General features: G+C 37.9%; 1 protein-coding gene across 2 annotated transcripts in view; it reads right to left on the reverse strand.

The window, feature by feature from the left end:
• The window catches only part of LDLRAD4 (low density lipoprotein receptor class A domain containing 4), a 239,403-nt gene that overhangs the window by 203,387 nt on the left and 8,806 nt on the right, over positions 1-27,210 (reverse strand). The gene's annotated exons all lie outside the window — the stretch shown is intronic.

Below are 27,210 nucleotides of genomic sequence, written 5' to 3' on the forward strand. Positions count from 1 at the left end.
AGTCTCTTTTTCAAATTCCAGGTCCAGCTTTAGCACTTTTTACTTGTTCTTTGAGGAAGAATGTCTACAATGCTGGCTAGGACCTATATTTGCAAAATCTGCTTATGAAGGCAATCATTCCTAGTCAAGACTATGGCAGAGTTCCAGACCCTTGGAGTATAAAACAGGGACTCCACCGAAATGGAAGGTCAACGAGCCCTGCATTCCCACCAGGAACCAAACACTGGAAGGGTTTTATAGCAGCAAGTACCTCAGGAAGGATGCCCTTGCTGTCAAATGCCCTTGCACATGCCCTTGGTGAGCTCCTGTTCTCCCAGCACTGTCAAGGGCCACGGGTTCCTTGAGACTCTGAGTTCCCCTGCCACACCACCAAACAAGGATGCTTACCCTAAAGGAATTACTTGTTAAAGAAAGCACCTCATACACAATCTCCTCCAACCAGAAAGGCTGAGAAGGAAAGCAAGAGAAAGAAGGCAGATGGGTATTTCTCGGCCATTTTTCCCTTTGTTGGAAGCTTGTGTGCTCCCCTCAGTGCAGACCCTCTCTTGCCTATTCAGCTTGGGGATCAGCATGCCAGCAGCAATCAGTAAATAAAAAAACTGACTCCAAACTGCACATGTTATTTGCAGCTCAATAAAAAATAATGCTGGGTCTTTGACATGTGTTTATATAACACCTAATATAAAAGGCTTGTTTCTCATGAATAAATATGTGGTGCAGGCCGAAGTCTGGAAGCATTTTCCAAGTAAGAAAATAAAATCTGTGAAGTCTAAACTCCAATTCAAATTTCTCCTAAGGTTTTTAGACCTAGGGTTCAAGTTTGAGACCATATGCAATTAAAACGAAGTAGACTTGCCAAAATAAAGCATGTTTTGTGATGCAGTGGTCTTGACTAATTGGGTTTGTTTACTTATGCTTACACAGAATTTGGTAAACTGCGACAAGTGTCTCAGCTAATGCAAGACAGATTCATCCACCTGGAAACAAGTATTTTAGTATATATTAATGAAAATGCTCTAACAGTAAACAGTAGCATTTCCTACTGGTTGCACTAGTTATTGAAGAGCTTTATAAGGTTTAATCTCATCACGCAGCTTCTTCTTATCACATACTACAGTGCTTACACTTGGAAAATTAATATTATAGCACTTTGTTTTCTTTATTATTCTCTACAGTTTGGAGTGACCTGTCTCTTCAACTTTATAAATAACCCAAATACTCTGTACACTTAATTTGCAATCACCATAGTAATTTTTTCAAAGGATGACTCAAATTCTTACACCAAAATTAAATGCATTTTTTCAATCAAGTCTCTTCTTGTGGCACTAAAGCACTGGACAAAGTTTTTATTCAAAAGTTCCTTTCTTCTTCATGAAAACATCATTACAGCAATCATAATAATCCTTTCTTTAACATGAAACACTAAGTCTTATATAAGATGTGTTTACAACATTTACTACCTTGTTCATGGAGCAGGCATTTGCTATGACACAGAGTCTGTCATTCTCATCAACTCAGTGATTCATCTGCCTTTCCTACACTTATCTTCCAACCTGTCTTTCCTAATTTTTTGTTTAGCTTATCACTGTTTTGGTACTGCCCTCCCCCTTTAGGTTCTGAACCAAGCTTTTTCCTTTTTGCTATATAAGGTCTAATGTTTGAAAAGCTTTTGAGCACAGCCATTTGTGGTACTGTGACTCATTTCTGTAATGACTACTGTTTCATACAAAAGAAAACTAGTGTTACTTGTCAAATAATCATAAAGAGTTAATTTATCCAGGTGTTAGAATGTAGGATGCAGGGAAACAGACACATAGGAGCAGTGGTTAGCACTTATGGGAAGGCAGGGTAGTCTCTGGTGCCCGTGTCATGCTCTGCTGCCTTCCTTACAACCAGCAAAAATACCCAGTCAAGAACTGAAACAAATAATTTTTCAGATGGACAAAGGGACATCCTTGAAGATCCAGTCATGAAAGACTCACACCCTGCAGCCCCCAGGATGTCTGTGCTAATGTGGGTTTTGGCAGGACTAACAGGCATGTAAAATCCTGTTCAGCTGGCTCCTGTCTTTTCAGGACAACATCCTGTCTTGGAAGAAGTTGCTTGGGTCACTGTAGTCACTGGAAGTCACAGCTACCAAGGCAAAGATACATGCAACTAAAACCCAGGTCTGGAACAGGCTGAATTCCCTGATACAAGGGAAGGAACTCTAGAAAGTTAAGTTACATCTGACCTCATCCTGACCATTTTAGATAATCACCAATACACTGGTTTAATTAACCATCCTTATACAGGCTACCCGGTGTTTGCTTGGTTCAGCTGCTAGACACTCTCTATAATAAATATTCCTTCTTTTCCAGAAATTTGGATTTTTTCATGGCTGCTATTCTTACATGAGATCAAAATGGAGAGCTGTAGAAGCCACATTATTTTCTTTCTTCTCCCCTTCACAGACATTGATGAACTTCCAACATTCATAAACTACTGGAATAATGAGATTTCCAGTCTCAAATTAATTTTCACATGCTAACATAAAAACAATACCATGCCACTGCTCTCACTCTGCCATTGTGTATGGTCCCATTCTTTTTTAGTTTTAAATTAAAAGATCTCTGACAGACAACACCCATAGCTCTAAGTTTTCAAACCCCAAAACACTTCAGAAACATTTCCCACATGGCTGGCTGGCACTCCTGATCCATGTGGTGAACTGATGATTGCACAAGAAGTCAGTTGCAGGACACTTTATTTTTCTTTAAAATAATCCTGGCATCACAGAATCTCACACCTTTCAGACATATTTGCCATCCAAAACCCAATGGACAAGCGCACACTTCCTTCAGCTTCATTACTTCTTCAATTTGAAATGCAGGCTCACAGACATACTTAACTAAAGACACTGCTGCAGATTATCTCATTAAAAGTAATACTATACTTATTTTATCTTACCCTTTTTTATTGAGACAATTTATCTACAAGACTATCTTTGCTTTATCAAACAGTATTTTTTAGAAGTTCAGAATCAGTTCAGTAGGATTTTGTCTTGCACTGAATTCACTCAATTTATGTCTGCTCAAAAAACTACTGTCAGAAAACAGAGCAGTTACTTGCAGAGCATCTACTCTGTCAAACACAGAACAATCCAGGCTCTATCCCAGAAACACAAGCACCTTCACACAGTTAAGTCTTACTGCACTAAACCCCCATCTAACACTCACTAAATTCCCAGGGCTAAGGTCAGTCAGAGAACTCCAGAGGAACTGAAGTCTCAAGACTTTTAGAGAGCATCACAGTGGTTTGCATCACTTTTTACTAGCCATCATGAAGTCAGAAGAGACTTTCTGCTTTCCACACAGACAAGTGCTACTAGATTTTCAACTGTATTATGGATTACAAAGCAATGAATCTTGACACTTTTGAAGTTAAATTTCAAAGATAACAGTTAAAATACCAAAGATAATTGTTTGCATCTTTGAGACTTTCAATAAACATTTGGCAAAGAAAGCTACGAGCACTGAATCCTCTGAACATGTTACTACTTTTTTCCTTTCTAATATTAAAGCTATTGAAAGAGTTGGGAGTGAGGAAGAAAACAAAAAATACATCTCTGTTTCATAAACTGTGGCTAAAACAGACCTTAGGAGGATACAGTCTTGGCACAATATAAAAATGATTGGAGAGCTCAGGAGAAAAGTCAAAATTATCTAAATGCCTGAGGCTGTAAGGTGCTCTGCAGTAGAAGTAATACCATCAAAAGCCACAACTAACATTACCTTGGTAGTCACAGAAGATTTTTTGCTATTCTTTTGTCTCCTGAAACGACAACTGAGAACCACAAACTTTCTGGCAAGGAACACAAAAGAGATAACTGTAACAACATGAGAAGAGCTTCAGAAGGCAGATGAAGAGAAGGAACAGATATAGAGCAGGTGTCTGCTCCCTCCTTATAAAATGATGGCTTTTTGGGGTCACCGCTGAAATAACAGAAACCTGAAGCAGAATGCAAATCGTGAGAAAGTCCCCCTCTTGAGCTTTCAGACATCAAATTTAAGATTTCAAGCATTCACTGTTATTAGGTAAAGCCCAAGGGCCAATGATTTTCTTACTAATTCAGGGAATGACCAAAAATAGAAGACAGCTTGTGGCATTCTTGTCAGAGCCAACCTATGGCGATCACAAATCCCAAGAAGGGTTGTTGCTTCTTCTCTCACTGAAGAGTGTCTGACATGACAATTCCCTACAACTCCTACCAGGCACCACAGTCCCATGAAAGACCAGCACCAAACTCTGAGCCACAGGCTGTCCTGACTCAGATGTGCTCAGTAACAACTGCACTGATTAGAAACTAACAGGGATTGAGCCACCTGACACATCTTCATCACAAAATCTTGGTTCAACATCTTCACATGCCCAATAATGATTTGCCTCATATTTGAGTTTCTCTAAACCACAAGGTGCTTTATGCTGCATGAGAGGACAAGTGAAGAAGCAGAATGGCCCTTGTTCCCATCAACTCTGCAAAGACATTCCCTTCAGATGAAGTTTGTGTCATGAAAGCAACTGTTTTGAGGTCCTAGGATCTAATTTAGACATTATGTTAATGACTCTGGTCTGCCCAAGAAAGCCGGTAGAGTTCTATCTCCTGAAGAAACACAGACCATCTACAGGCACCCTGCACCTATCACTAAGCATTGCAGTTGATGTACCTCTTGACTAGCTACACAGTGCAGGACAAAAAACATCACAGCTGTGGCTGTAATGCTTGCCCCATCGCCCAGGGTCATGAGATGTTGTAACATGTTATTAGATGCTGCCTAGTGTTGAAATGAAAATACTGGGGCTTATGCAGTCATTGTACACTGACCCATAGAAACATCATATGGTCCTGCTAGAAACCTTTTTTTTTAACCTTAGTTTTTCTGATAGGTCATCTCTAAATGTACATGCACAAATCCACTTATTCTTCAACTTTCTTCAGCTGATATGCAAGAAGGAAACCTCCAGTGCCCCTGGCAGACGTTGCCAAGCAGAGAATCCCCACAAGCTTTTAGCAGCCTCTTTCACCTGCTGAAAAGATCGTCTCCTCCTTGAACTGACACCAGGCTACCAGAGGACAAAAATCTTTGAAGTCTTCAACAGCTGCTTTTCACTGTAAGTCAACAGGGGAAATTTATAAGCAAGGGAGAAAGTTTTTTAAAGAAATTGATACTATTTTATGATACTTTGCAGTCAGTGGTAGTAAGAATGACTAACAGCTTCCCGACGCTTAAACAAAACCTATGTTTCATCTGGATTTTCCCCAGCACTAAGTTGTGTTCTTACACACATGGCAGAAGTGCATGGTGAGATCCTGAGCTCTGATGACTAAGAACAACAATACCCCAATCAAGGAGCAGAGAAGTATTTTTTGGAGATGAAAGCTTATGCAGAGAAGTTTCAGCAGCTCAGCAACTTCCTAGTAGCTGGCCTGCCTCACTGAGCACAGCAAGATAAATCACCATGTTCTGCAGAAGAGACCTTTATCCCCTCCGCAGACAAGATTAAGACCTTTCTCTAGATAACTCTTTTTTAGAGGAATGTGTTGTGTGGCAATATAGAGCTGGCTGCCTGTAACTTTACACAACTACTATTGGCAAAAAGGGAGAATCACTTGTATCAATGTACAAGTGGCATAGAAACACGTGCATAGAATGATATCCACTAGCAAATATGCCTACAGAATCACAGTATCAGAGAATATCCTGAGTTGGAAGGGACCCAAAAGGATCATCCAGTCCAACTCCTAGCCCTGCACAGGACAGCCCCAAAAATCACACTATAAGCCTGAAAGCATGATATTTCTTGGCTGTGAAAGGTATTCTTAAAGGCAGTCATAAAACATTCATCTCTGCAAATATTTCTGCATAAAAAACTTGTGGATACCTATGGGTGATGTGATTAAAGGGTTTCAAGAGAAGTTGTTTGTGAGCAGAAAATCATCACCACCAACATCTAACCAGCCAACTCCTTGAATAATACTGACCTCAAACACTCATGAAACCACATACAGCAATACCTAATTTTCCACGTTCCCTCCTGTTATTTTTCTCCCTGCTAAAACATCAGCTCTATTCCTGCAGCAAACAGCAAGAGCAAACAACTGCCCTCTTCATCAAAACACAACAGTGCCAGGTAACTAAAAGCACCCACATTTCACATTTTCAGACTGCAATAATCAAACTGTACTTGACTGTTACCTGCTGTCAGAATTCAAGCTTACAACACAACACACAGTCACATACCCATTAGTTTAAGCATCAAACATGCTTTTTTCTTTTAATCTTGCTATCTGTTTGCTAGTTACGTCCCCACTTCCCAGGTCATGTCTCCTTATCATGACTACAACAACAAAAAAAGCTGCCAGCAAACAAGTACAAAGATTTTAAAGCTAAAACAGACTACGGGAAGTGCAAGCTTCCTGCAGCTGCTTAAATAAGGTTTTGTTTCACAGTGTGGTCTTAACGGGACACTGTCATCTCAACTCCGCTAAATCCAGTAATTTGAAGTTGGTTTTTTTGGTCTCTTTGTTTTCAAAGCCACCCACAGTCCAACTAATTTTCAGTTGTAACTTGTCAGGAACAAAGAGTTTAGTCACATATGAATGGAAAAGCATCTAGCAATTGAGAACAAATCAACCTATTTCCAACTGTGCCTAAGTTGTATTACTTCATTTTCATAGAAAATCTCTACAATAAGCGCAGAAATCCCAGTAACATTTACGGCAGGGATGAGAGAACAGAAGTGGGTAAAGGTTTTACATCACTTGGCTGCTGTGCTTAGGTAGGTTGACATCAATAATTTCCAGGACAGGTGAGCAGGTAGTTAATTCCTAACAGTGAGCAGAAATGTTGTGTGCAGAGGAAAATAGTTTCATACACTTGGAGGACTGACATTTGAAATATCTACCTTTCCCTTGAGAATAACATAGCTGGGTTTTGCTGGCATTGCAACTTCCTTGAGCAATTATCTGATCAGGGATTAACAAAGAAAAAACTTTAAAATTAAGCGTGCTAATCAGTCACTGCTCTCCATTACCTTGTAATGGAAACAGTTGCATTCAGCTTCATGAAAGTATCATCCACTTCATGGGTGTACCATGGAAGTACATCAGCTGTCCTGTGAACTCAGTAATCCTGAGTTATTCCTCCCTTATGATAGAAACACTTAATTAATTAGTGATACATTGGCATTAATGTGTAATCATGGCTACAAAATTATCCATGTTTTGTAAGTATTTTTCCTCCTTATTTTTTAAATGCTAACTTGGGTTAAATAAACGAGACCAAAAGAATAAGAAAGGCAGTAAATTTAAGAAACCCATGTATGAAAAACAGTATTTAAAGATTACTGTTAGTCTGGAAAGCATTAAAAAGGGGAACATAAACGTTTAGTTCAGGTCTGGTTAAAAGGTTTCCTGGCTTGTCATTAAAGAAGAGATTTTCTGAGAGGCCCAAGAAGACAGTCTTGAAAGTTAAGCACAAAACGGGGCATTCAGACAAGTCTTTCTCTTGCCTGATTCTGGGTGGGTTCATTTGACCTCTGGCAGCCCATATAAGTCAGTTTATCAAAAAGAGTAACTAAATTGGGGTACTCGGTCTGAAAGATTTAAAGCCTGACAGAGGTGCTGAATCCTGTAGTTCAAACCTGAGTGAGCACAAGGTAAGAGCACAGGATTTCTCTTTAAGTCAAAGCCTCTCTCTGAAGCTTGGCACCCAGAGCTGATGCCCAAAATAGCTTCTGTGAAAAATGTTAGCCTGAATTTCCCTTTCCCTCAGCCTGAGATCTTCAAACTGTCATCTGATGTGAAGTAAAAACGAAAATTATAAAGTGTATTATTAAATACTTTAGATGTTGCTTGGAAAGAAGGAAGTTTTATTTTTTGAAAAGCTATAGCTCCTATACCAGTGTGGCTGCAGAGGCTGGATAGTTAAATGAAGCAAAAAATAAACTGACTTTCCTCAGAAACAGAAGTAGGGGAACATCCTGACCATTTGCACTGGGGTCCATCTATTCCGAAAGAGACAGACAGACAGACAGACAGACGGCTTTTCACCACTGTATGATATGTCTGGTAACTTGAATGTGCCAATAATGTTTATTAGGGGAGTCAGGCAACAATGTAGAGAATCATCTAAACCAAGCCATTTTTCTTTTGTTTACTTCCCTTTACATTCTTGCTCAAAACAAATTGAGAACAAATTAATGATTCCTACTTTTAATAAGGAATTTTCATTTTTCCTTACAGCATGGGTTCTCAATTCAGACAATAATTTCACTAAATCAGTGGTCATTCAGAAATGGTACAAACAGCTCTGAGTACTAACACACGGCTTAAGAATAACTCCACATGAATTTAAAAAAACTGTATTGCCATATTCATACATGCTCAAGATAATTCAACTTTACAGTTTTGACATCTGTAGCTTATTAGTCTCTTAAGTATGTAAAAACACCATTGGCATTTTTCATATTGCAAGTGTCTGGAGATAATGGCCGTGCAGATTTTATACAGAACGGTGCAAGTAAACTTGCCAAACTTTCATCATCACTCCTTCGGAAACTCTGAGGGGGCCGATTAAATTGGCATTCTGTTTGACATGTACACAGAATGTGCTTAGCATGCAGAACAAGTATGGCAATAAACCTTGTCTTAACAGCTGTGTTATTTTAGCTAATGATAAACATGTATCTAAAGCCACATATAACCACAACTTAAATTGGTGAGAAAAGCTTAGTCACCCCATGGAAAGAGAGGCCATCACAACAGAGGAAGTTGTTTATTTATTCCTTACTATGCAATTAATTGTCTCACCAATAAACACAAACAAATACACAAACAGTTGTTCTAAGTTGAGTAAAATTCATTATCATTGTAACTTATATTCTGTCTCAGACCTTGCTACATCTATTCTTTATCGACTCACTCCTACCCACCGGCACATGTGTGCGATCACCACTGATCTCAGCGGAAGCTGTGATTGCATAACTGAGCAAAGTTTATTTTCTGGAAAGTTTCCTTACAGTCAGAGGGTTTTGGAGGGCCAAAAGGCTCTTTCTGCAATCATTGTGGCTCATTCCATTGTGACTGCATTCAAAATATCTTGACACGCAAAATGCGGATGTTACCGAGCAAGACAGCGTATTGATTTGGTTAAGGCATTTAATCCTGACAAACTGCCAAAACAACAATAAAAGAATCGCAAACGTGAAATATTGGAGATTTCAGCAGCAGCCTATAATGAACAGGGAGACAATGAGTCCCCAGCAAGCTCTAGGAAGGGATCAATGCTCTCCATGGAACTGCAGTGACTGGGAATTTCAGAGAGTACCCTTCGATTTTCTCTGAAATCTTATCTTTACAAAGTAAACAAACAAGAGATAATAACCTTTAAACTTTCCACAGCCATTCATAAGGGGATTCATTACTACAGAGCAGCAGCAGACATTCAACATCAGCCTCTGTTCAATACATGGTACCCCATGTATCACAAAACTCTATCTTTTAAAAGGCACAGGTTGCAATTCCCAAAATCATGACACTTAAGAAAATAATAAAATTAGCAGGGTGCCTCAGAATCATTTTCCAGCTTTTCTCTGGATCAGCAAGGCTGTACACCCCACCTTTCCAGAGAAAACGAAATTTATCATATAACGCACTGAGTCTGCAAGTTGAAGTCTTAAAAAAACACTAAATACTACCGAAAACACTACAAAAACCAATATCTAAGTTTTGAAATGGGAAAAATTACCATTATTTTCATGACTTTTTGTGGAAAAAAACCTAAACTTGGATCAAATTTCAATGTACTTTATTTCTTATTTAATTGCGATCAATCTAATTTTGGTTCCTGTGTTCATAAGTACCTAAAGCAAACTATGACACAGCTTTTAAAGCACATGTGCTGAAACATTACTGGCCTCTATATTCATCTTCACAGAATCAGAAAAAAAGAGATATTTTACTTTAAAGGTTTGGCAAATGGCTTCTAATTCCTTGGAAACAACAGCATTTAGACTATATTATCTCCATATCTTCTTCAATCATAATCATATAATTTTATTACACTGGATATAGAAAAAGAATAAGAGGTAAAAGAGGTAAGTGCTGCTACATTACTCCCTGTATGATTTTTAACAGCAATTTGCAGGACATCAAGAGTAAACACAGCACTTTACAAACCACATAAGAAAGGTCATTACTCCAGAGAGCTTACGACTACAGCAAACAAATCAAGTACAACAACCTTTCCATTCAAAGGAGATATGAGGACATTCCTCTTTAACATATTAGTGTATCATCATTAAAGGGATCCCCAAGTCAAGCAGCACCAAAACAGCACCCAAAGTTGACAAAAAGGGGCACATTTTTCTCCTTGCCCTTCCCTAATGACAATGTGGATCTTGTAAACAGCAGGCAGTTGCACATCAACTCTCTTCTCCATCACAGGCACAGAAGGGAAGGCATGAAAACACACTGTGCCATAGACACAAGGGACCCCTGTCAAAAAAAGTCCTTTTTTTTAAATTTCTTTGATTAAAAACGTCTAGTCCTTAATGCTCTCTGCTGAGGTGTGCACTCCTTTCAATTGAAAGAATCTGTGCCTCCATAACCCAGGAAATTTCCTTTCTGGCTTATGCAGCATCATCAAACTCTTCCTGCTACTTTGGAGTGAGATGCTTCATAAATCCATCACCTGCTACTGTCTACATGTTACCAGAACTTCCCCCACACCTAAGAAAGCAAGGAAGCTTGAAAAAAACTGTGAGGGGACAAATACAACCTTCCATAGGTAGGACATATTTAAACCTCTAGGTGTGAGTGGTAGCTGAGAGGTCAGTGGTGAAGGGTGGTCAGGGAAGTTGTCTTGGCCTCAAGCAGAGCCCTCCAGTAAGAAAAAGGATGGGAAAAGTAGGTGCAGCAGCTTAACATGAGACAAAATAATGTTCAGTCTAGAAATAAAATACTTCCTCAAAATTATGTTTCTTTCCACCACCACCCCCAATCTCAACCCTACTTTCCACCCAAAAAACCACTGGAGAAGTCTACAATTCAGCTAAAAGGGAAAAAGGAAAAAAAAAAAAAAAAAGGGGGGGGGGGGGGGAAGGGCAGCGCAAACACCAGTAAAGGGAAGGTAAAAATGGTCAATTCTCAACACTAAGGTTTAGGAAAAAATTATTACTCAAAGAGATGTTCCTTTCAGAAATTATTTCTAGAGATCACTGTCAGACTTACCAAATATTAAGGTTTCATTTATAATTCATTAACATAGATAATCTCTTTCTATACCCACTGCAGACAATTAATTTTGCCTTACTAATCATTATGAACAAAAGGTGTCTATCAATTAGCATGGTGTTTTCCTTGATAGATGTACAGCTGATCATTAACAAGGTATCAGTACAACAAGGTATCAATTGTAACTGCCAATTGCTACCCCATTCGCTAAAAAATCATTCCTGTGTTACTCGTTCATGACTATAAACCTGAATATAAAGTGGCACGTTATTGTCTGACCTTCTGCCGATCCAACTGCCCAGCCTGCACCGCTAGAAGAAAATCACTGAAGATGTTTTCTGTGGCTAACTCAGAAAAACGTCTGGAAAAGTTAATACTGAGGTTGGCTTTTGTTTAACAAAAGCAAATAGAGAGGTACTGCATTTCCCTAGTAACTCCCAATCCTGATGCTTAGAGAAGAGGGAAGATAATTTACCAGGTGTGCACATAGTCTTTGCTGAATTACAAAAACACTGGAATGGAAAGAGGAAGCTGCTGAAATGCCAGGGAAAAAAATCAACCCACACATCGGTGAAAGAATCAAATAGCTTCGCTTGATAGTATGGGAGACCAATTGAGAGCCTGGATCAGTCAATTACTGGAGGAGTAAAGTTTTGCTGGACTACATTCAAGCTGGCCAAATGGCCTATGCTAGGTAGAAGTGTCTTACTTTCAGTACACCCAAATATTCTTTTTTGGACTTGCTATCTAGTCAAGTGTACACCCACCACAGTAACTTCACTTCATATTTACCCACACTACTTTAGATTTTATTTGCAATTTACTTCTGTAAATTCAAACCATTTTCAGAATCCTTGTCCTATTATCAAGTCTGTACTACTCTTGTGAGGTTTTCTGGGTTTAAATCAAATTTATTCCCATTAGACAGCATTCTTCAAACACTGCGCAAATGAAACAAAGTGGCATGGTTTATTGAGTTTTCCAGTGAAGCATTTAACAAGAATTTCAGAACAAAATTTTATACCTAGCCACACTGGATACTGTTAGGAAGATACTTTATTTACTTTTACTACAAACCAATGCCAGGTTTTATTTTGCTGCTGTCCTAAATTTGTAAATATTTTAAAATGTCATGTTTAACAAATTGTCATGTGATTAAAATCTATGGTCAAACATAGTCATGTGTGATACACCATTCTTGGTGTACCAAGCAATGAGTAATGTGAATTATCTGTCTTTATGTATCAGTGCACTCAATGAGACATATAGTCCTAGGAGAAAGAGGGGGTTTGGTTCTATTTGATCCTTAAGTTGTATTCTTACACAAAAAAAGGAAGTTTGAAAAGCTGACAAAATCAAGCCTTTCCCTTGGCTTCAGAGTCTGGACCCTTCAGAAAGGTTGAGGCTGGATGATGCCCAAGCCATCCATAACCCAGCATTGCTCACAACACATGCCAGAGAACAGACCTTTCAGAGCAGTGGAAAATAAGAGCACTGGAAAGGCTGGTGGCTCTTCCACTGGGTTTTCTAATAATAGAAGACTTCAAAGAGACTTCAGAGAGCATGAAAGTGCATTGGAAACAACATTTGGCAGCTGAAGCTAGACAAATATCATAGGAATGACCTTGTGTAGCACAGACATAACAGAACTGCAAGGTGCTGCAAGGTTAAGCAGTTGCACCAGAGAAGGTTTCGATTGGGTATTAGGAAAAATTTCTTCACTGAAAGGATGGCCAGGCACTGGAACAGGCTCCCCAGGGAAGTGGCTGTATCACCATTCCAGGAAGTATTCGAAAAACGTGCAGATGTGGTGCTTAGGGATATGGTTTAGTGGTGGACTTGTCAGTGCTGGGTTAATGGTTGAATTAGATGATCTTAGAGGTCTTTCCCAACCTTAACAAGTCTCTTCTATGGAAGGAGATCCCTACACTTTATTTACACACACAAGGAAGGACTGTCCTATAGGAAACCAGGCACCTTGCAGTTTGCACAATACCTAAATCATCCAGTACCTTCTTTCTGTGTGTTTGAGAATAAACTTACTTTCAACAGTGAAGCAGCAGCAGTGACCACAACCAGAGCCTCAAAGAGAAACAGACAAGAAAATGTAAAGGTAAGATGCCAAACTTGGAATTATCCAAGTCTTCAACAGACATCAGGAATGGAAAAAATCAAAGCCAAACAAAACACTCTGACACTGGGCAGTGGCTTCCCTAACTTAAATAAGCAACAACCGTGGTGCATAGAAACAACCAGCGAAGTATTTGCTTAAAAGATGAGCTCTCATCTATCCTTTAAATGCTCAGCAATGAGAACACTGGTTGAACAGAAGAACAAACATTACTTAAACATACTCATAAAAGCAGACTCAGAATGCTTTTCCTTTTTAAGCAAACATTTAGAGAACAGACTGTTCTGGTGAAATAGAACTTCTAAACTAACCAAGTGGGGTGAAGGAAAGTTATGATGGAGAATCAAAATAGGAAACAAAAGGGGGAAGAGCATTTCCTCTTTGCAGAGCTTCACTTCAGACTGCAGTCCCATAACCGTCTCTTTGTGAAGAGACAAACCTTTTCCTCACTAATTAGGAAACATCTCTTCCTCACAGTAGAAAAATGCCAGATTATCTAGAATTCAGAGATTTAGGTCTGAAGTGACACAGTCTGCATGATGTACACATGCTTTTGTAAACAATTAAGTCCAGGATGAGAGGTTATCTATGAACACAAATGTCCTGCAAGACACTAGAAATAGTTGACAAGTCTGATATACTGCATTACAGCTAAAAGTTATCTGAAGATTTTGTTTTAGCGATACTAACACGTCTAAGCGTTACATATACATGTTTTATGGGAAGTGTTTAAGAATAACCAGGTCCCAAATAAAATTGCAAGAGCATAATTGAAATTATACTTTACTTGTACCTATTTTATTAATGTTACGTACACAAATTATACACCATGCTCACAGTGTTTTATGAATGATATTAAATATTAAAAGCCTTAGAGGGAAAAAAGGCATGAGGCTTTAAATAGGAGGGGAGAGTAAAATGCTACTGTAAAATATAATATTAAAAAAAATTATAAGGTAGCTGTTTTTTTGGTTTGTTTGTTGTTTTTTTTTTTTTTAATGTGTTCATCCACTAGTGAGAATAACTACTAAATTTGCTTGGCAAATGGTCCTATGTAACTACCAGGAATCATTGCAAGAAGCAGAAGAGTTTTTCTCATTAGAAGGTAAAGAAACACAGGAAGCCTGGAAATGAGAATAAGGCAATTCCCAGAACAGGTAACACACTTTGCAGTAGGCAAGACTTGAAATCAGACAACCATCCTAACTCAAAGAGCCAGTTGAGTAAGGCTTTAAAGCTTTCAATATTTGCTTTTCTCTCCCAATGTCTAATTTATGACACTTTATCAGCCCTATTGATTCTACCCATTAAGCTGTGGATTTTGAGACTGCAAAGAACAGCAGAACTTTTCAGAGTGGACTGAAGCCCCATGCAAGAAGGACGCAGTAGCTAACTTCAGCAGACATGACCTTTACAAAGCAGTATTATTCACCCTCTGCTCGCGGGCGCTTTGACACATTAGCACTTTGCGAGATCTCCAGGCGGTATTTTATCAGCAGGGCCCATCCAGGCATGATGTGCACTTGCACAGTGCATTAGCATATCCAGAGGAGGAACACTGCAGACTGCAATGGCCTTTCCTTGTAGGACAGAGTTGAAGTGTGGAACAACATTACCAACATTCTCACTGACATCCAGGAGCTCCACTGCATATCCAAAATTCATAAGCATGTAAAACCTAGCATTGTATAGGGAAAAGACTAATTTCCAGAGAAGCTTACCTGTTAGTACATTAATCTTTGACCTGCTCATAGTCTTATACTCTGAAGAGTTCACCATCTTAACTTTTTCTTTCTTACCTTGCAAGTTAAGAAAATACTGGTCTATATTCTACATACAAGCTGAATGCTGAAATTTTAAAAGAAATCTAATGTCTTTGACAATGTAAACAGAAACCTTGCTTCTCACCTTACATCTGTACTGACCAGAAGTAACCCCAGTGAAATCAGTCAGCACAGGTATACAAAGAGAGGGAATCTGGTCCAAAGAGTAACATAACCCTTTGCACACAGACGCAACCCAGCAAAAGAAAGAGTCGATGAACCGATCTGAGGTCACACAGAAAGATGGCAGAGCAGTCAGTAAGAGATTTCTGTTCCTTAATCAATGACCAGTTCTGCACTCAAGTGTTTCTGGTGGCCACTGAATCCTGGTCACCTGAGCAGGGGATTCCCGCAATGCAAAAATTCCCCGCTAAGCTCAAATTGCAAACAGCAATCTACAGTTACTCTAAACCACCTTGTAGCACAAGAGCTTGGGGTGTACAGCTAGACTCAGATCTAGCTCATCATTCTTAAAAACATTTCAAGCTGCTTCAAAATACAACTTTCAAATTTTTGTAATGAAAAATTGTCTTTTCTCTTTCCTATTTTAGGAAACACAGCAAATGAGCAGAAACTTGGGCCACAAGCCCTTGGATCTGAGCACTTTTGCCAATGTCTGACTGCCTTCACCACTTTCTGAAACACACTGGAGGCACTCGTGAGGAAAGACTGGTTTTGACTTCACTGGCACACTTTTATTAACTCCGAGATACAACACAGCTCACTGCTTGAAAAGGCAGGACAACGGGCATTCTTTAAAGTATTAGGATAAGAAATTTGGTTTAACGGTTACGATATTGAGACACACTCTTTTGGATCTGGATGTGACTTTTTCAGGAATATGCATTAGTAGGAACCCAAGAGGTTCTTCTTAAATAATAGATGCTAAACAAGGCAGAAGAATTTCATTTACAAACAGAGGCAAACTGACTGTATCCCAAGTTAACTGTGCTTCCCAAAGGATTTGCACCAAGAATTTACCTATTTAGTTGAACATTTTTATAACCAACCCTCCTATTAAAAAATCTAACTTTTCTTAAAAGGCATTTATATCACCATATCCCAGTATGATACATTTCACTCAATTCTGCAGTCATAAAGAATCATCTTGATATTATAAAATTTTGGCTTATGTTACACAGAGAAACCAACTTTAATCTGCATAAATCAATTTCAAAATAAATATTGCAAGCTAATGTTCCATTTTCTTTGTTCTGCATCTTTGTCTTTAGGCTTGAGCACTAAGTGATGAAGAAGTTTATCTCATACATAAGACATGCCACTAACACTAATCTACTCCCTCCTGAAAACATCAAAAAAAGGAGCTATGAGTCATTGAGCCAAAAAATTAAATGCTGAAATGTACATCCAACAACGTTACCCTTCACTAGCAGATATCCTGTGGAGAAAAAATGTCAAACAAATACAATTCGAATGTCTAGCCAAAAGAAAACATTCAGAAAAGAACAAGCTGAAATTCAGTCCCACTCTTCAGGAGGAGAGGTATCTTGTTACAGCTCCAAATCTTCCATATCGTCTGCTTAAGTACAGCTAGAACATGTGGAGAAAATTTATGGTATTTTATCATGGTTGGCTTGGGGGAAGGAAGAGGTTTCTCTGCGAGGTCAGGCACAGGAAATTATTAGCTTTTCTCCTTCAGCTTTTCAACACACATTCTCTTCTGCTGCGAACAGGGCAGTCATTTTGCCCATAGAACACTAACTGGCCAAAGCAGTACTAAATTAAGGTTAGCCCACACTATAAAAAGGCTGCCACTTCAGTGAAAGGTACACTATTTTCCACTCAAATTCCAGTCCATATCTGAGCTGTAGGTTTGCATCTGATGAACTTCAAGCACCATATATAGGAGAAAGTGCTGTAGTCTAAAGAAAAATTACAATTACAAATATTTTGTCTGTGTTACCCCCTACTACTATTTTACTTTATAGGCCCTCTCCCTTAAGCAGGAGAGGGGAGACTGGGACAGAGGAAAAAGCCTAATCAAATAATATAAAAATAAATAATTCTCCCAATCAAATTCATTATGATTTTATCAATGGGGAAGAGATAGAATTTTTAAATTATGTATTTTCTAAAAGCTGTGTCTGCAGTGTTCTCAGTTCAGCAGTCATTCATCCAGCAACTCAAGTCAAAGCTTGAGCACGCTAAGAAGAGGACATCACCAACCTCACAGGAAAATAGGATTGGAAAACATTTTGAGGAAACATTGGGGGAAAAAAAAATAACACTTACTAACTAAAAGGAAAAAAGAAAGATCAAACACAGCCATCATACAGTTCATCCTTTTCTAAGCCCAGTGGGAATTTAAAAGAATTTAAAAGAATTCTTTCATACTGAACTGGACAAAACTGCGAGCAATTTCATCCTAGTTTGAAGTGGATTTAGGCTGTCAAGAAAGTTGATAGTTGGAATGGCTCTAAGCACAAAGCCACAAGTGTCCTGTAGTCATTGAATAGGAAAGAGCTGGAGAACATCATATGATATTTCAGGTAGCTACAGAGAATGAGAGGAAAAATAGATACAAATGCTTGTAACTAAAATATATTTACTAAAAAAATATATATCCAGGCCTGGAGTCATTAACAGGATGCATTAATGAGAATATTTATAATACATTAAAACGACTTTCAAGTAATGCACTGAAGAAGACCAAAGAACAATAATCAAGGAACTATGAAAGAAAACACACATATACTCAGCATAAACAGCTATGATAAATGAAATAAAATTTAGCTAGGCAATACTGCAAGATATGGTATCAAACTTACTGTTCTACCACCCAAGCTGGAATATTTTTAATCACTAGAAGGACAAATCCTGGGCACAACATAGGAAAAGAGAAAGCAGAAGATTCAACATTTGAAATGAAAAAAAATTTATCATCCAGTCTGTTTTCTTAATTAGCATTTCAATATCTTAAGTTCAGACTGGAGACAAGCCATTCTCGTTGCCTGCCTTCCAAGAGCATCAGATCTGTACATTCCCTTTTCTAAGAATTCCCTTTTAAATACAAATTCCTTGTGATATATTTCCCCTAGTACATAGTAATATAGCAATGTGTTTCTATACACTCTGTCTTTGATCTACAAGTTAGACATGAATTCTTTAAATTAGAGTAGTATTTTAGAAAAAAAAACAGCTTTGAAAGATGCATCATTTTTCCAGAGAATTCCAACAGATACAAACTTTGGACCTCATGATTAACAAGACCAAACTTCAGCTGTATTAGGATGAAATCCAAACCTAGTATTTCACATTTCATCAAGAAGATGGAACGGAAGAGGACCACTAGAAACAACCCTCTGCATGTATGAAAGCCACCCCACCACCACTACCAATCTCCTTTGGTCACATTACTACTGCCAAACACCCCCCCCACACACAAAATCCAAGCCAGACTGATCTCAGTTTACTAGAATTTTTCAGAGGACAAGATCTTTGGCAGCAGTCTGTCATAGCTCATACAAATACTTCGATTTTCCAAAAGAAAAGGAAAATGAAGCATCTCTCTGGCAATTAGTAAACAGTTTAACATAAAATATTAATGTACCGTCAGAATTATTCAGAATTCTTCTTTGTAAGCACTTTGAAATTTGAAGATCATTTTTCACTGAATGTGCTTATTTCAGTTGAAGCAAGAAGACTGGTTATAAGCCAGCAACAGAAATGTTAAATGAAACGGAACCAAAAAATTGTAATAAATTTTTTTTAAGTCCTGTATTTTAAGGGTATCTCTCTCACTTCCTTCAATTGAATCCTCAACATTATAATTAGAAATTTTAGAACAAAGACCTTGTGCTGAAACACAAATTCTTCATCTTCCAAGGTTGTTCCTTGGTGTCACTTTTTTATAAATACTGTTAACATCACACACTGTCAGTGCATGGCAAAGGCTGCTATTACAGCCTGGAACACTTCACCAGTGAGTGCAAACCCAGTGAGCCCCCAAGAACTGCCCAGTAGCTACGGTTTAATAAAACAAGACTCATGCCCTGATGACCAAGGCTTCACTTAAGAAACAGTAACACATGAGCATGAGTTTCTCTGAATTTTGGGTTAAGGGAAAAAAACAAACCCTTTCTTTTGAAAAGCAAGTAAGTCTAAAGCACAAATAAAAACTAGAAAGTTGGCAACAGAGTAAGTTTTTATAACAGAAGTGTAGAATTAAAGCAAGAGCATTCAAATTTACCTACATCTCCAAGAGCCTCCTCAGAACCATGAAAACTCTATCAAGTGATAATTTGTTGAGTGTGCTTTAGCACTGCAATTTGTATTTAATTACAGTTCCACAGTTGTTCCTTATTTAAGCTGTAATACTCTCTAGGCAGAATGCATCTCACAAGGTTTATTGCATACCATGGGAAGAAAACCTTGCTTCTTCAATCACCAGAAGGGCAGCAAAATTTCCCATGTAGTCACTACTACATTAAAGAAATGGCATTTTTAAATATTACTTTCATATACTTTGGTTGAAATTCATACATCACATGAAATCAATGAAGATTTAATCAAAAGTTCAATTTGCATCCAGAGTCTACAACTGCAATAATAATTTAATATCACTGAAAATGTAATCAATTTCATAGGTGATAAACAAGGGGGCAAAGGGTAACATTATCATAAAAACAGGGCAACTGCCGTATTCAATCCTTCAGGACTCTTTAGATCCTGCTATCCTAGACACTTATAGCTTATTTAATCAAGTAACTTCAGACAACAGCCATAACTGTATGTTTCAGAAACAAATTAAAGCCCATCAGCCTGCACACGTATAAAAACTTTCCCCACTTCACTGATCTGTGTCTTAGGCATTTGTTAAGCCTTGAAGCACAAGATTTTGCATCTCTTCCAATGAAAACTCTCAGCATTTTTGCAGTAATTGACATTATTGTTAATATTTCCTATTCCAATGAAGTTTATTTGTTAGTAAGGAGAACATGATCCACACAGCAGGTACGGAAGATTCACAGTGTTCACACAAACACATTCAACTGGTGAACTGCCCAAAAATTAAAACAACTATTAACAATGAGGAAAAGTTCCAAGTTCAGAAAAATCTCAAATTGCATTTTTCAGTTCTGCAAGATTGCAATTCCTTCCAAATAACAAAAAATGCTAATGAATATGCACTGAGCTGAATTTAACACAAAACCACCACTCTGAACTTAGGAAGTGAAGCACATCTTCAGTAATACAGAGAAAAACAGACAGATAAAACCAAGAAAAATTAGGGAAAGCATAAGATCTCCTAACAACACAAGAGAAATATCCCCTGCTCCTTCATCACACTTCCCTTACAAGACCACATCAGTCCTTCTTGCTCTAAACCAAACCCCATTTCAAACTAAACTTTTCTATCATTAGTCTATCGTCAGTCAAGCTGTGCTCTGCTACAAAGAGCACTGTGTTTAAAAAAAATTGAAGCCAAAATACCAGGTCCTGTGGATTTTCTTAAGAAAGGAGAACAAACTCATGAGGTCTTAACAAAGCCACATCACCAAACAAAATAAACTAAAACAGGTAAAAGAAACAACTAGTTCATGAGAGAATAATAAATTACTAAAAGCACACTAGGTGCAGCTCTATGCCTGTAAATAGGTGACGGCTACAGGATTTCCATTTAGTCCTGAAGTTCCAAACAGAACTTCGCTGATCTGTGTGCCAAGTTGTATAGGAAAACCAGAAAGCTTTGGCTGTCTCTAATATACACCTGCCATAACTAAAAATTTATGCTGCCAAAATATCACAGATGCCACAACAAAGTTGTTTTTCATGTGTAGGCAGTGAGGGTCTAGTCGTGTTGATACCTCTACCCACCTGCATTTGGGAGACCTCTTAGCATTCCTAGAGGAGATGCCATCATGCCTAACATTCAGGCTATATGGATGGCCTTGGACAGGTCTAATCACTGTGTTGGCTGTATGGTTGAGGAGCTGTAAAATGAGGTGAAAAATAAAGGTAAACAGGATAGATTTACTATTCTTTCATATTTAAAGTGATTTTTTTTAACTGAAGTCTTTGTAAGATTTGGCTGCTAAGCCTCAAAAATCTCACCACTCCACGACACTGCTGACCCACTGTGGAACCAGTTCAAATATGTCCCACCACTTATGTAAGAAATCCTTCCTTTTACCACGTTTTGGATATTGGCTTTCCTCACATGTGTGTAAACACATGTTCTTCTGAATTAGCTTAGACAAAAAGGCAGACCAGCTTGCAAGTGAAGGAGTCTAAGTGGTGCTGAATTTTTCACATTTCAAATGCAAATTATTTATCCAACTACACAATGCCAAGTCATTAAAAAAAAAACCCTACAAAACACATTCCTACAGCTAACTCTTTTGCAAGTACAGAATGGAGCAACTAAATTACAAGGCTACCTAAAAATGTTATTTTCTTAGTACTGAAGGCAAGTAAAATAAGGTTTCTACAAGGTCCTTCACATAATAAATACAAAACCAGTATTAAATAGCAATAGTTTGTTCTAAAATGGTTTGTGACACCTCTTCTTCTGATTCAATGAACAGCATACAAATACATGCAAGTAATGCTAAAGTTATAAAGTCCTAAACACTTTTTCCATCAGAATAGTCTCAATAATTCTGATAAACTATTAAGACAACATTTATGAATCAATAATAACACATGCAGAACCTGTGCTTATCTATATTTTCTAAGCTTTTATATTAAGATTTGACCTAAAACTTACATCAATTAAGACAATAGATATTTAAATGCTTACTATAAACAACAAAAGCAGCATCATGTCCAGATTTTGGAAAGAAAACAGAAATTATCATTATGGAGGACAGACAAGCTGGATGCAGTAGTCTGACACACACCTTCAATAAACAGTAGAGAAGAGGAGACTAGAACATCCCAAGTTATCACAGCCTATCTGAAAATATTATAGAGCCATTGCTTTATAAGCAAATAAACTGCATTTCCAAGGACAGAACAAAAACTACACAAACTTTATCAGAAGTTATTAAATGACAACACAACACAGTGAGTTAGTTAAGCTTCATGACATCATGAATCTTCAATATTTTGTCCCTGCTGCTTTTCCTCTCCCCAGAACCAAGCTGAGAAATGTGTGGATATGAATGAATAGTTCATGTTTTCATATCTGTTACCTGAGGACCAAATATTCAAGAGAGCCTGCAATTTGCTGGGACAACTGCAGGAAATGTTTTTTTTCAGCCACGCATATTCAAACCACTACTTACTTTATAAACATTGATAGAAGTGTTGATGCTTCTAAGACCTTTGCACAAAAAATTACAAGCTGACAGCAGTAGCAAAAGGTCTAGCCAGATATATGGCTATACAGAGGTATTGCTGGTATTAGAAACATGGGTGTGAATTCGATTTTTCAAGACGATCCTTTGTGAAAAGCCAATTTCAGCTTTGCAATCCAGCAGGGAACATCGAACCTCATACCAAATGCAGGGGATAAGATCTGCAATACAGCTAAACAACATTTGTCTTCTGTAATCATGATGCCTTGTGCTTTTAAGATTTACACTAATTAAACCAGAAAAGGTCACACAACTGAAAATGTTCACAATTTGGGCAAGACTTAATAACAAAATCTTTCCTATCACTAATCTTTTATACACAGTAACTGTCACTTTGACAAAGTGTCTCTGTCAGCTTCCTTGTGATTATACACAAGAAGCTTCAGCCTTTATCCACTAGAAGAGTTCATGAGCTTTTTCTTGCAAACCTCAGTGAGACAGCCACAAAAGAGTGGAAGAGGAAGCAAAACCCAGCACTCCTCAGGATTACTCTGTCATCTGTTCAGGAAACAATTTCTTTGTGGATTAAGAACTTCAGATTTAACTTAAGGATTTCAGTATTGAAATTCCAGAATAAAAACATGTCTATATTTACACATATAGGAAAAAGAGGAGACAGAAGAAAACACCTTAGTTCTAATTCCAATCTTTGAAGATTATCTGCAGTTCTTAAGTCTCTCTTTCCTCATGGGTTATCTCATAACATTGTTATTCTTCCAATTTTGGAAACCTTAAGACCCATTATAAAGGGTCTATTCCTTCCTCATCCTATATAGCACCTCAAAAAAATGGGACCAGAAAGCATTAATTAAGTCTTCAGACTCTGACAACAGCCAGTGAAACTGCCCTTCAAATGCTTCCACATTTATAGATAATTGATGAGAAATTGATCTGTCTTTAGTTTAGTTAGGAATTTGAAAAGATGTTGAGGTTGTTTTGAAGTGTTTCCTGAATCTGAATAATCCTCCAGGCATAACCTAGAAAGCTGCTCCCTCTTTGAATCTCTTCTTCTCCAACTTTTCTTATTAGGTAGAAAACCTTTTCCCCCAACAGCCTGCTTTCTCTCAGGTATTTATTGGGTGATTTGAAAGAAATAAAAGGATGAGGAGAAAAAGGTTCCTACCCTTCACATCACCGTGACTGCACAGGATCAGGAGGAAAGCTCGCACTGCAGCACAATTCTATCAAACCTTTGGGCCTTTCAAATGCTGCAGTAATGCCTTCCTATTGGAGGAGGTGAAAAAAAAAATAAAAATCACACAATCTAACCAGTCTGAGAACAATGGGCTTAAGAGTAAATGTTCATTCAGCAAAGATGCTGACAGATCAGGTGAAAATAAAATGCTTTCAGAACCTTTCACAATCTATTTCTGGATCAAGTTCTCAGCTTCATATGCCACTTTGAACTACACCTTAATGTAGCTACCTCTTCAAACAGCATTCAATATAGCAGACACAAAGACAAACTACAGAAAGTATCCAAAAAAACCCCACAGCTACATATGACCCCAAGTACATGTGTTGTTGCCATTCAGCCCAGACCCAGGAAGTTTTTCCCATGGAAACAAACTTTAACTTAAACAACTCTTACCTGCTGCACAATATAAAAAGGAAACCCTCACAATCTAGCACCTTGTGTAAGGAAATCATATCCAAAAGTGAAGTAACTAAGAGACATACATCAGTATATACCAGAAATCTCCAATAAACTCACTTCCAAGACAGCCATGCCATAGCTCTCTTTCAACAAAACCCAACAATCAGACTACAGCTACATTTATTTCCCTTCTCATATGCAGGCTTTCAGGATATATTCCTCTTTTGTCCCAATCCTCATCTTTTCCTTTTTCCATTAGGACACTACAGATTGCAAAGGCTAAGAGGAAGCACGCCTGAGCCAAAGGAATTTTCAGTCTAAAGAAAACTGGTACAAAATGAACTTCAGAAGTGCAAGTTAAGAGGAAGCTGGTCAAATTCAGTCTTCAGAAAATAGATCATAAGCTATTCTGTGGGAAAGCTTCTCCATAGTAACTAAAACTGCAATCTGAGCATTGACTCCCTGTCAAAAATACCCTCAACATAAAAACAAAGTACAAAAGCCTCTCAAAAGAAGAGATTTCAATGACCCAAAAAAGGGGACAAGACGAGGATCCTCTAAGCATATACAACTTCTCTGCTGCTGATCTATTTTACTAGTAAGGAAATATAAGGACAAAAATATAACAAAATATTAAACAGCTATTTAACATGTACATGGTAACATTATTATGGCAATTAGTAAATTGGTCATAGTGTTTCTCCAGCAAGAGGTAGGATCAATGCAGCTGACTCTCAGCATTACAATTAAGGATGAAAGAACTGCTCATCCCTTAAAACTGCTAAGCTTTAAAAATTGGTCTGTATTTTTTCATGCTGAGTCTCTGCCTTGTCTTAATCTTTTAAAGTATTTTAACTTCAGTCAGAACAACTCAGTTGTTTCACAAAGGAAGAAAGAAAAATATCTTGTTTAGTCCGTGTTAAAAAGACAGACTTTATAAGAAAAGTTTCAATGACTGGTGTTTCCTAGAAGGGGTCTAGGGTAGTTTGGGATAAAGAAAATACCTTCTGTGACCCTCAGGATAATTTCTAAATACATCTCACACACCCTTCCAAAGATACAGATTGCTCATATTCTTTAAAACACAGCTGCGTTCCCAAAAGGTCTGATCTGACCAAAAATTCCTTCTTTCCCACACCACAAGGAAGAACCACTAACGAAACACAGACCACCACAGAGGGCAAAGCAGTCCAAGGAAGCAGTCATTGTCACAACTATGGCTGTCTCCCGTAAGCATCAGGACAAGGTATCATTAGAACTTAAATTTTTGCAAATATACATAGTAAGGAATCCGCTTTTAAAGAAGATGAGAATGTTCCTAACACTGGAGACCAAAATTCTAGTTGAACAGTATTTCAAAGATTTATGTGTGCAAACAGTTTCAGGCACTAAAGCATTGTACCCTGATATCAAGAGTGATCACATTTGCAGCTTTTCTTAGGATTCACAGCATAAAAGAAACACCACACATGTGCCAGTCACCAGGCCACCACAGGAATAAGAGGCACAGCCACTACCAATAACCTGGCACATCCTACAGAACACTGCACAGTAACAAGGACAGTAGGGAGAGTAAGCTTACTGCACCTCCAGCTTGCCTTTGCCTCCCTTCTGTAGGGAGTCGATGAGCATGAAAAAACATGTTACTGTCATTTTCCCTACCATAAAAACCATAGTAAAAAGCATAGTCAATGATAGGGACAGAGGGACTGTGGCCAAGAACACTCCATTAAGTTGGCACTCTGAAAGTCTCGAGGTTTCCTTTTGCTTAATACTTTGTACATTACAGAAAGTTTCCTTAATAACATACAGCTCAGATTCCCCCATTTCCAACGGCTTATTAAATTAGCACAGGTAAATATGAACATTTTCCTATGGAATAAAAGACAAATATTCAGAGCTGCAAGTGAAAATAAAATAACATCTGACCCAGTACTTAAAATACAAGGTATAATAATCTTGATTAATTGATATCACTGAAATATAAATTAAATGCTCATAAATTAGGTATCTCCTGAACAATCAGGAATTTTCATCCAAAACATTGGGGGATAATGTGGAGAGAAATTCTTGCCATTTATTATGAAATCGAAAACAAGCAAAAAAAAAACCAAACCCCACACACCACAGGCCACTGTATTTTTCCCAAGATCATTAAATACAATCTTGAAACAAGTACTCAGCCTTCAAAGAATTTCTCTACCCTAGCTGAAACCGGGACAGAAACTTTCCTATTTTTTCTTGAAGTAATTTTTGCAACTGATTTCATTTGAAAACTTCCTAATTGAAAACATTAGTGGAGCCAAGACGAAAATGTGATGCAGCATAAAATCATGCAAAATCAATTAAATTGCATGTAATTGTCACACACCCATTTTTGAACAATAATCTTCCACATATCAAGAAACTACAAAATAAAATCTTGATGAATTTTCCTTCAAAAATCCATGATCTTTTCCTGCTCTGTACAATTTGTAATAAATTATCCTCAGCTTCAAAATAGTTCATTCTTGTGAGACTGGTTTCAGTTTCAGGATTGCAACTGTGTGGTAACTGCTTCTCTTTCTGTTGTTTTCCATTTCTAAACGTAGGCTTTAATCCCCTCAATCTTGCTGGTAGAGCAGTCGCCTCACACACACAGTCTCTCTTTGAAGCCTTCCAACAGTGCCAAGAAAGAAGCAGGCTATGGCAGCAGGCTCTCTATTCTCTGGTTATGCAACAGATTAGATCATTATCAACAAAACTGGATGCCTCCAGCAGAGAACAGAAATGGGGAATTTGAGAGCAAGGTTTTCTTTACTTTTTGAATTAAGGATGGTCATTTTGAAAGGAGGAAAAAGTTACCTGCAATTAAGAGCTGGTCATATCAGAGAAGATTACACATCAGTGAAAAGCTCCACAATAAATATTCTTGTCACATTTATCATTCAGTTCTGTTCCTTCCTTGGCACAAAAGGTTTCCCATTTGTTGTGTAATGTGAAAGAAATATTTGGCTCAAACTAACACCAATAATTTAAGAAGTCTGATTCAGTCACATGGATTTCATTCCCCAAAGATGAAT

Source organism: Coloeus monedula (assembly GCF_965178545.1).
Source record: "Coloeus monedula genome assembly, chromosome: 1".
NCBI lineage: Eukaryota > Metazoa > Chordata > Aves > Passeriformes > Corvidae > Coloeus > Coloeus monedula.